The following is an 11,825-nucleotide window of genomic DNA, read 5'->3' as shown; positions in this document are numbered from 1 at the left end:
AACAGAATCATTGGCCACATGACTGAATTCAGTCTCTATCCCACACCTTCTCTAAAGTTTGGCCTGATATCACATAACTCTAAGCATCAATCTTCTAATCACTTGACTGGTCTTTCTGGTGTGGCCAGCCCCTATGTTAAGGCATCTTGTAAGCATAAATTATCAGGGCTCACCATGAATAATGAAAACATTCCTATAACTTGAAAACTTCCAAGGATTTAAAAGATGTCACCCAGAAACCAGGGACAAAGGCCAGCTAAATTCTTCATTATAGAGGAGGTAACATGACAATTAAATGGGAAAGGAGCTTCAAAAAAAATTTTTTTTTCAACAAATTGTATTGGGACAAATGGATATCTTCACACAAAAGAATGAAGATGTACATCTTCCTCCCATTATACACAAAAATAAACTGCAAACAGATCACAGAACTACATGTAAGAACATAACGCTATAGAGACTTTAGAAGAAAACTTTGGATTGGAAAAGGGTTTTTTAGATATGATATCAAAATCAAAAGTGACAGAAGAAAAAAAAACAGGTAATTGGATTCTATTAAATTTCACAATGTTTGCCTCCAAGGATATCATAAAGAAATGAAACATCAAACCACAGGAAATACTTACAAATAATACACCTGATAAGGGACTTGTATTTAGAATCTATAAGAAATCACGATTCAATAGCAACAAGTAAGACAAATAATCCAATGAAACAATAGGCAGAGGATCTGAATAGACTTCTCTCCAAAGAAAATACGCAAATGGAAAATAGGCACATGCAAATATGTTAAACATTATTAGCCACTGGAGAAATGCAAAACAAAACCACAATGAGATACCAGTTCACATCCGCTAGGATGGCTATAATGAAAACAGAAAATGGCAAGTGTTAGTGAGGAGGATGGGAAGTAAGTGCTCATGGGTACAGGGATTTCGAGGGAAGGATAATAAAATTTTTCTAAAATGAGATTGTGCTAATGGTCTAACAACTCTGTTAATACACTAAAACTATTGAATCCTATGTTTTAATAGGGTAATTTTAGTACATGAGTATTAAAGCTTTTACTAAATATCTGTTTTTTATACACAGTGTACATATTCATTATAATACTTTCATTAATATATATTAATATATAATAATGGATAATATATTAAAACATACACACATACATATAAATACATATGTATATATGTGTGTGTGTATATATATATATATATATATATATATATACACACAAGTGAATTAAATTTGTGTCGAATCCAGCATGTTAGTTTAAATTTCAATTCACATCGACAAGCTTGCACATAACACCCTTGCAGATAAGAAGTCATTTAAATGCATAACCTTATTTTAAGCTGGCATATATGGCCATCCTTCATGAAGACACTGTAGCCTCACGACAAAGCAGAATAATAAAAGGGGGGTTTTATTTACTTTTAAAATGTCCTGGAACCTAGTGCATTGTTTTTGATTCATTTCCTTTGCTGACTTCTTGGGTCTTATTCTCTGTCCTTCCTTTTCCCATTGCATTAAATGTAGCTTTCTATTATTGTTTCTTACTTAACATTAAAAGTTCCTCTTCAACAAACTCCACTTTCTGTGTACTGAGTCGAGTCTGTTTTTCTGCTTTGCTTTAACTTTCCACTAGAACTGAACCAGAACTCCCCAAAGCTTTTAGAGGACTGAACATAATTTGTTTTGTTGGATTGACCTCATTGTTTTGTTAAATCTCAATATAAGAAGAGCCTGATGCTTTTACTCAGGAAAGAATGTTCTGAATTTTTTTTTTAATCAGCCAATTATTTTTGGATTATAGGATGCTGCATTTGTGAGCTGGGACAAGTTCATTCTTCAGGTTTTTAAAATATTAACTGTCGAGTGTTCCACAGTTGAATTAGAAACACTGGCTACTTACAGTTCACTCAGGAATTTCTGTGTTTCTGACATGGGTCCATAAAAAAATGACACATCCTTGAAAGAAAACATCAGAATCGCAAAACTATAGTGAATGAGGAATGCTGAATTCAGTGGCCACATTGAAAATAAAATAATAACATTGGAGTTCTTACTAGGACTTCACTATCTGACTACATTTAGCCTTCTAAGTCTGAAATGTTGAGGATCAGCAGAAAAGTTTAAAGCAAAGTCATGTGAATAGAGAGAATCCTATGGTTTATATGCACTGATATTATCTAATAAATTAAAGAGAGTATAGAATATATTAGAATGAAACCACTGGCATTAAGTAGTAAAAGACTAATTTACAAATGACAATTAATTATTTGGTACAGATTCTTGTAAAGCGGGGCAAGTAATCTTGCAGACATAAGTATTTTACTTACAGTAGATGCCAGTTAGCAAATAGAGGGAGAGGGGATAATGCAGAATGTTCACATTCGTAACACCATAGAAAAACTAGCCAATGCCTTTAGAGATAGGCCATGTGGGGAAGAAGTTTTGACAATGAATAAACTATACATACTTTGTCCATGGATACTGTGTTTGCACAAGCCTCCCCTTGTTAGTGATATTATAACAAGAGAAAAACCAAATACATAATTAGAGGGCAAATAGGAGAGGGGCAGTACTTTATTCAGTTATCCTACTCCTTGAGGGTCAGAGTAAAATCTTCCCAATTTACAATTCAGTGAATAAACATATATGTTTGTTTCCCCAAATACTGCCCAGAGATAGATATGCTTGACCTTTTTGGGATTCTTTTGGACAGAAAATTATGTCATTCTTGGTTTTGTTTTTATGTATTCATGTACCAATGACCCTGAAGATCTCTTAAATATAGAAATGTATTCAATTTCATGTTGCTTATTGATGCATTTTGTCTCTTATTTCTACTGTGCCCCCTTTTGCTGCAAAAGATATCTGTGTATACAAATTACAGCCATATTTTGCAGTGTGAGTTTTTTTTTGTTTTGTTTTAGAGGTATGGAATTTAGTCTGCCCATAATACTCAAATATTACAATCTCTTAAATTAAGCTTTGATATCAAAAATACTGTCTCATACATGACATGAGCATGAAATGTATTTATTTTCTGCTCTACGAGAACCACAAAGCAAGCACATTTTGTCCAAAATAGAAGTTCTAAATGTTTTTGATTAACCTACACTTAAGTTAGGAACAAAAGTAATGCAACATGAATGTAAAGGAGATTATTAACCTACATATCAACTACTTGCTAGCAATTTATACGCACATGTATAAATATAATATTCAATATGTTTCACTCTCTGAAACTCTGTTTTCCCTACAATTCTATATTTGAGTCAACTAATTACCTTTAATATAGAAACTTGTGTCAGTTTATCTTGTCTAGTGGATTAACTATACACAGTATATTAAAAATTCCTATTAAGTAAATAAAATTGAGGAAGAGAAGATATAAAACTATTTTAATATCACTTCAAGATATTTAATATATACTTGACCTCTAGCAATGAGTGATTTTCAAGAATTCAAGCTATTAATCAAAACACTTATTATTTTAAAAGGCCTCCAATACAGTACAAATATGTAAGAAGTAATGTAATAGGGAAGAACAAATCTGACTCCATATTAGATCTGTTTCTTTTACTTTAACCTTTGTGCTCTGTTGCCTGTGCTTAGCCATGTCAGCTCTGCACCTTCTGTAAAAGAATGTTGCCTGTATCTTGAAATATACAAGATAGCCTATTCTCAAGCCTCTGACCTTTAAAAGTTTAACACTTTTCCATTCATATGGAGATAAAAAGTTGCACAACAGAGAATAACATTTGTTTTGTTGGAGGTTTACAAGAACATCCTGACCTAGGTGGACAGCTGCAAGAACAAAGTATTCCTGCACCAAGAAGTTTGTAACAACCCACCACTCCCCACCTTTTCAGTATAAAAGAAGCCTGAATTCCGACTGGGGTAATACGGTTCTTTGAGACACTAGTCTGCCAACTTTTCCGTCTGCTGGCTTTCCGAATAAAGTTGTTTTTCACTGCCCCAACAACTCATCTCCCATTTATTAGCCTGTCGTGCAGCGAGCAGAATGAATTTGGACTCAAAAGCAGAGACAAATTATAACAATCCTATGTAAAAAAGGCAAACAATTATGTGCAACCTAACTTTGTTTTGCTTTATATGTTACTGTTCTTCTCAAATATAGAGCACAGGAGTTAGATAATATGTTCTGTAATATGAATTTCCCATGTTCAAATCAAGTTCCCACCACTTAACAGCCTTTGGCATGTATCAATGACTATCTTGTAGCACTAATTTTCTTATCCAAAATTTGTGTATAATACTAATAGATAACTCATCAGTCTCTAAAAGCAGTAAGATACTGTTTTAAACAGTGTCTGATGCAGAGCAGTTTATGAATATTACTATTGTGATGATGATTATTATAAATTTTATGTCTAGCATATCACATAATTATTGAGAGTATATGATGATCCATTACTTTCTATTTCCTTAAAATTTCATAGTGACTTGTTGTTGTTGTTGCTCTTTGTTCAATAAATATCTTTACTGGCTGATTGTTTCACTGGATATGGCATATTTATTGGATATCTGTTTGACACATTTTAAAAAATTTTACTCCAATAATATGTGCCACTTCCTGTATGGCAAAGAAAGTTTTCTCTGAGTGTGTAGAGGATTTACAAAAGGAGGGTGGAGGGGAAGGAGTTGAAGGTGTATCAAGAACTGCAAAGGTCTGAGTTTCTTACTCCACTGATTAACAAGTTAGCTGGCCACAGTTTTATGGTTGTCGGCAGAAGATGCGTGGCTTCTGGTTCAGGGGCAAAGAACAAATTATTACAGCAATAGCAGTGGCCAGATTTTCAACATTTGCGTCCGTTTCCTTTGTCCCAATTCCCACAAAATAATTCAAAGTCCGCATGACACATAACACATAGAGCAGATTGTGTTACAGAAGAAGATCCCCAAGTTTGTGTAACTTGAATCATTTTTAGTGTAGAGGAAGCATAGCTGATATTTGTTTCTGAGGGAGATGTTATCTTTATTATACTTTGAAGTAAATAAAACTGTCACTTGTTACAGAGTAAGGCACTATCTCTGTTTTTCAAGACTGCTACCTATACAAATATCACTGAAAAGAGTTTGAGGCAAAGGCAGTCGCCAGTGCCTTTTCTCACAAAAGATCCTCCTTGTTTGAAAATCAGAAGCAGTATCTCCTGCAGATGGTAAATGTTGGAGGAAGGCACATGGTTGGCAAGATTATACTGGTTATTACCAGCGGTCTCAGAGGGCTTCTAGTGGGTGATCACTGGAATTAAGACTCTTTTACTCTAAGCTTTGCTTATTTCAGAAAGCTACCTCAAAGAATATAGTGAAAGATTTAGAACAGTGAATTCTCAATCAATATTTCTTCTGATTAACGTAAACATTCCACTGCTACCAATATACAGAAATGAGAAAGAAAACATAACATTACATGGATTTACCATATTTCTTATGAATGCCATAAGATGAAGTCTCCTTGGAAATCAGAGTTGGCAACTGAAAACATGTTACTTAAAGTAGATGGGCAAATAAATTGTCAGTTTCAACTTAATTAGTTAAATGGATGTATCCTAAATTTGAATATGAGAAGAAGTAATTTGGAGACTCCACTGGATCAAAAGACGTAATGAGAGTTTTCAGAAGAAACAAATACACAGTTGCATAATTTCTGTATCTTTATGTCGTCTATTCCAGTGGTTTTCAGCTTGGCTTTAAATTTACATATACCCAAGGAAGGTGATATCTGTCTAGAACTGTTAAAAATCCTAGATTTTATTTTACTTACCAGCTAACAACTTAGCTTGTTACAGTTTTATGAATGCTGGCAGACGGCATGAGACTCAAGGGTCTGGGATAAATTACAACTTATTTCTCATAATATAGCAGTAGCCAGAATAGCTCCATGATCTTGGGCCAGGTGTCTAAGTTCTAATACACATAGGGTCTTAGAGAGCCAGATGACAACAAAATCAAATCAATGACACACATTGATTTAAGTTATAGGAGACAAAATCCGAGTTTAGGAAACCCCAATCTTTTAATGGGTGGCAAACAAACCTAAATTTTTCCATGGAGGAGATACTTTCTTTATTATATGGCAGAACAAACAAACCTGTCTATTGCTCCCTAGGAAGAAACTGTGGTCAATTTTAGTGAACATTTACTGTAAAAAGCGATGTTAAGAATTTGGTCCCTTATAAATAGTTGCTGATACCTATGCTCTCAAGAGGTACAGAAACATGAGAGACCCATGGAGAATCATCTCCCCAAAATATCAAGGGTCAAGACATGCTGCTGCTATCACTGAATTTAACAACACATATTCCTAATTGTTCTCTGAGATAGTACATAACCTCATCAGATGTTAACTGAATTAGGACCGTGAATGTGGCTCCTTTACAAAGTGGCAAAGACCGTCGTGTGAATTTTTTTTTTTTAACCTATCAAATCCTGTGAACAAATATTAACTCTGTAGAGTTGGAAATGCTGATTATTGGGAGGAAGGTATGTAGGGGTCGAAACTAGTAATAAACACAAACAAATGAAATAGCAGAAAGACAGCAAAGGAAATTTTTAGGTGAACTTGAGTTTGAAAGTGAGATCTAATTATTTTCACAGATGTGATTTAAGGCAAGAGAATGAAACTCTGAGTTATCTCCCTCAGGTCTAGTGCTGACTAATGGCCAGTACTGGGAGACATCTTGAGTTGTGTCTCTGAGGGAAAAATATTTTATTCCTACTGATCCACAAGCTCTCTCTATCTAAAGACTCCTTGTGGATAATCTGGTGGAAACAAGTGACACAACATTGTCTGATAACTCAATTTACAGGTAGTCAGCTACAGCTATCACTTAGCATGCAGTTTACAAGCTGGTTTTTATTCTGTTTATTTTTCACATGCCCAAAGAGAATTATGACCAATTAATAGGATAAGGCATAAAAAGGTTAAATGACAAGCTTCTGCACTCTTTGTGGACATAAACTGAAATGACATATTGCGAAGACAGCATCCTGTGTGTGATATAAAACAGGTTATGGCTATCTGGTCAGTTATATCGCAGCTTTGTACCCTCCTTTTTGAAATGTGGATGTGAATGGAATTCATTTAAGGAAATGAGATTGGAACCCAGTCATCCTTGAGTGAATTTGAGTGCCGCTCTGATGGCCTGAATATTGCCGATTACTCACTTTTGGAAGGACACAAAGGACATTAACATAAATTCTATGGCACACGAAGACAGAAGTACATTTAAGGACAGAATATATTAAACCGACAGTCTTATGGAACAAATATTTCTGGGTACAGTACATTTCCCCAATGACATGGTTTTCATTAATATTTAATGACAATGACATATATGGTGGCTTGCTCAGAACTAGCCCCAAATTGCCAAATGTTTTTTCAGAGGTTAGAAATTTATCTTGGAGTACTGTGCTGAGTCAGCGAAAATAATGGCCCTAGAGGCTTGACATCACGATAAAAAAAAAAAAAAAAGACACAATCTAGGATATAGTTTGGCCTGGAAATAGGCACAGAGAGCAAACACAGCTCAAACCAAATAACTAACTAACTGAATGTTGCCTATAAAAAAACACCATACTGTGAAAATGTTGGAAGTAGACATATCCTCATCCATGAATGACTACTGAATACTGAAATTGGTTTAGAATCTCGTGTTATTGAAGATCAGGGAGTGCATGTGGTAGAGAACAAAACAACAGAACTGAACTTGTGGAAAAATTAAGGTAAGCAATTAGGATTTTACTAGAAATCTTTAATGGCCTAGTTAATATAGTTAAAAGTGAGAATTTATTCTCCTTGCTTAGCAAGCGGCTGGACAAATAAGGGAACATCACTGTGTCATCCATAGTTGGAAGGGGGCGTAGATAGGCAGTGTTCAATAATGACAACTGTAAACCTGTGGATGTAAAAATTTGTCATTATGTGTCTGAAATATGATTAGGTTAAAGAAACAGGTAGGATGTGGAAATGGCTGAGCAATGGCCTTTAGTTACATCCTTAGTGATTTGGGATTTGCAGTACTTGAGGAAATTTTATTTCTGTTAGGAAAGAATGGGAAGTGAAACTGTAACTGCAACTGATTTATAATGTATCAACACAAATTGATATAAGGTATCACACATAAATAGCTATATGATGCAACAAAGGGTTGCAAGCTGATTGATATAATTAAGTGAAAATGAATATTATACAAGGATGATTCCCCAGGATAAGAAAATATTTTGAAGCTGAGATGAAGCCAGATTGGAGGTAATACCTACAGAAACCAATCAGAAAAAGAAATGTGTTTAGCCTTAGAAAAGTTACACACTCAATAAGATATCTCCATCAAGACATATAGAATAGTTAAAATAACTATGGATGATGGAGGAAAAGAATAACTGAGATGATCAAAGTATTTCAAGAGACCTATAGAAAGATACGGTTGTAATTAGTATGCTTTGTAGAGGGACCTTCTACTCCACAATGGATAGCTCAAGTCCTGGTGACCAGTGAGGTCTTTGTTGACTTTTTTTTTTGCAGAAAATATTGTGAGAGAAATAAAGAAAATATATGTGATAAATATGTGCTAAGAAGACATTGACTGAGGTCTATGTATGGACTGGAGAAGAAGGTGTTAAACTCTTGACAAAGTAAAATGGCTAAATCATGCTAGGATTTACCACTTTCACGTCAGTTTCATTGTGTTGCTGGCTACTTATTCTGGAGATAAACAAATCAAGGTGAATTTGGTTGTCACTGATCAATTAAACATGTTTAAAACCTGTTTTTTGTCTTGTTATCATTGCTATAGAAGAACCTATATAGTTTTTCCCTAGGAATGTGGAAATGTTTTATTCTCAGAATCAATCTCACCCCTTGTCTCTAGTAAATACCCATCCCCACAGACACTCTTTATTAAAACTGGATACTGTTATATTCCCCAACTCCAAATCTCCTCACTGTGCTCAGTTAAGGGTGCTCTCGACTAGATTTAAATCAGTGATTCTGAATAAAAGCTCATCAGTTTCATCATATCCTTATCTAGATAGCACCAGTGTTTATCCAAGAATGAGGGTCTAGAAAGACTTTGGGATATTTTCTGCTAAGGCTTCAGAGTTATAACTCCCCTACAATATCTGGTCCTAAATCTTAAGCTTAAGGATACAAGTATCATTTCATTTTCAAAGCCATTTTCATATTCTGTTGTGACTGAGTAACTAGCAAACTTGCAGGGGAATAATAATACACAGTTACACTGTTAAAGTGGCAAGACATCTGCCCTGCTGAGATCTGTAACTCAAAATTTTGGCAAAATGTATTGGGATTTGGTGATCTAAAAGTATTTTGTAAGAATAGGAGAGATATATGTAGTGAATCTCCAGGATATGTAGGCATAGATTTTGGCTGGCAGGCTACCAGGGAGTCATGGAATACATGCTGGTCTTAAGCACAGGGGCTCCAAGGTAGTTATAGATCTGGTAGGACAATCACAATCTCCTATATATATTCTTTATATAAATATAATATTTAGTATTGTGGGAAAATATGCTGACAATATGTGTCAAATATTTAAAAACATGAAACCTAGAATAATGGTTGACCAACAATTATTAAGTAATGTTAGAATAGTTTCATTCATACCTGCATTATGCTAGCATTTCTACCATACCAGTGATATGTTTAAAAATACATGTTGCAATGAGGAAACTTAAGCATAACAAATGCAATTAATTTATATGAAATTCATTTTTAAAGTTTTCTGACTCTTCTCAATCTCTGAGGTATGAGAATGCATTTTCTAGGGACAGAGCTAGCCTCTCTCCAGCTATTTCCACAATCCACATGACACAAACAATCTCTCAAACAGACATATAGAAAACCAGTAGTCATACAATCAGGAATCTTAAACATGTTTTATAACATCAGTAATTAATAACAATTGTTCTTAGGAGATATTTAATTCCTTTCTATCTTGAATCCCTTAGGTTCAATATAACTTGGAAAATGCAGCATATTGTATTTATACATACTATTTGAAGTAATGAATGTGTTTGATTTTAAAAATGTCAACAGACACAAGTAAAGGATACAAAGATATATCACAATTCATGACACAATAAAACAAAATATACTCCTAGATGGAAGGACAGTGTTTCCGCTTTCCCGAATCCCTTACTGGCTTAGATAGCTGACACATAATGAGGTTTCGCAGACCAGGAGAAGCACTTGTGCCAACTCAGTGCTCTATGTTTACTATGTTTACCAAGAAAACAACACTAAGGGAATGAGGGTTCAGTTCCCAGGTGTCCCCTAATTTTTACTGCAATCACCCCAAGGGACTGAAGTCTTATTCCTCAAGTGCATTCCATAATTCAGTTTGGTCCACAGTTCACAAACATAGATCTTTCTTTTCTCAGTCTTACAGCAATGTATTGAAGATATTATGATGATAATACATTAACCTAAGTTATTTTCCCTTATAAAGCACTTCTTCAAAATTTAAAGGAGAAGAAAGCAAGATACTCTCGGAACTCTTGCTATCATTTAACACCTAGCTTTTAGATTCTGTATCTGGAAAAACTCCAATAATTCTATGTGATATAAATTTAACAGTTTCCTCTGTGACGTTTTACCTAACATTCAGCCTCATTTATTCCCTTTTTTCTGATCTCTGAGCCACTGATAACAGAATCATATTATGTGATAATTAGTGTTTCTAAAACATTAAATTGTCATTTCTTGAATGTATTTGCAAATCTTAGAATTCAGAATGTCTACCACATTGCCTGAATTTTTTATTTATGAATGCATTAAAAAACAAATGACTGAAATTGAATTAAATTTTTCCATTTTTAAAGGACCAATTTGTTCACTAAATGTCCTCTCAGCTTCTCTATTACATGTTAAACTTATTTTCATAAAATAGATCCTTTCTGATGTTATTTATACTATCACAGTCTGCCTCAGATAAGTAATGTTTCAGTAATATTTCCATAAGATATAACAAAGTCTAAAATGTTAATTCAAAGAACCCTCTTCATATGGACACCATCCTATATTTTGCACCTTTCTAATTTGTCACCATTTAAACACTCTATGCATTGTCACATTTCTAATTCTTTATACTCATAATTTCCTGGGCAAGCGGCATCTACCTTCTACCTCTTTGCTGTCTTAATCTTTTACCTATTCTGCAAGAATTCTTTCTTGTTTCTCATGTAGTCTCCTAGCTCATTTTTATATTGATATTATTTTATTCACAAAAATCTTGAAGTGGGGCTTCCCTGGTGGCGCAGTGGTTGAGAATCTGCCTGCTAATGCAGGGGACACGGGTTCGAACCCTGGTCTGGGAGGATCCCACATGCCGCGGAGCAACTAGGCCCGTGTGCCACAACTACTGAGCCTGCGCATCTGGAGCCTGTGCTCCGCAACGAGAGGCCGCGATAGTGAGAGGCCCGCGCACTGCGATGAAGAGTCGCCCCCGCTTGCCACAACTAGAGAAAGCCCTCGCACAGAAACGAAGACGCAACACAGCAAAAATAAATAAATTAATTAATAAACTCCTACCCCCAACATCTTAAAAAAAAAAAAAGTCTAGCAATAGAAAATGGAAACCTGGCTGCCCTGGGTTAAAAAAAAAAAAGAAGTCTTGAAGTACTTTTGTAGTTGTTTTGATACTCTGCAGTGTTTAGGACATATAAAAATACAGGGAGTGAGACAAACACATCTAAACCTTGCCAATTACTAGTCATCTGACCCTATGAAAGATATTAACTTTGTCTGCTTCAGTTTTCACATCTGGAAA

The sequence above is a fragment of the Lagenorhynchus albirostris genome, chromosome 18 (genome assembly GCF_949774975.1).
Source record: "Lagenorhynchus albirostris chromosome 18, mLagAlb1.1, whole genome shotgun sequence".
NCBI classification, from domain to species: domain Eukaryota; kingdom Metazoa; phylum Chordata; class Mammalia; order Artiodactyla; family Delphinidae; genus Lagenorhynchus; species Lagenorhynchus albirostris.
The sequence above is the reverse complement of the archived record's forward strand: the minus strand, read 5'-3'. Positions refer to the sequence as shown.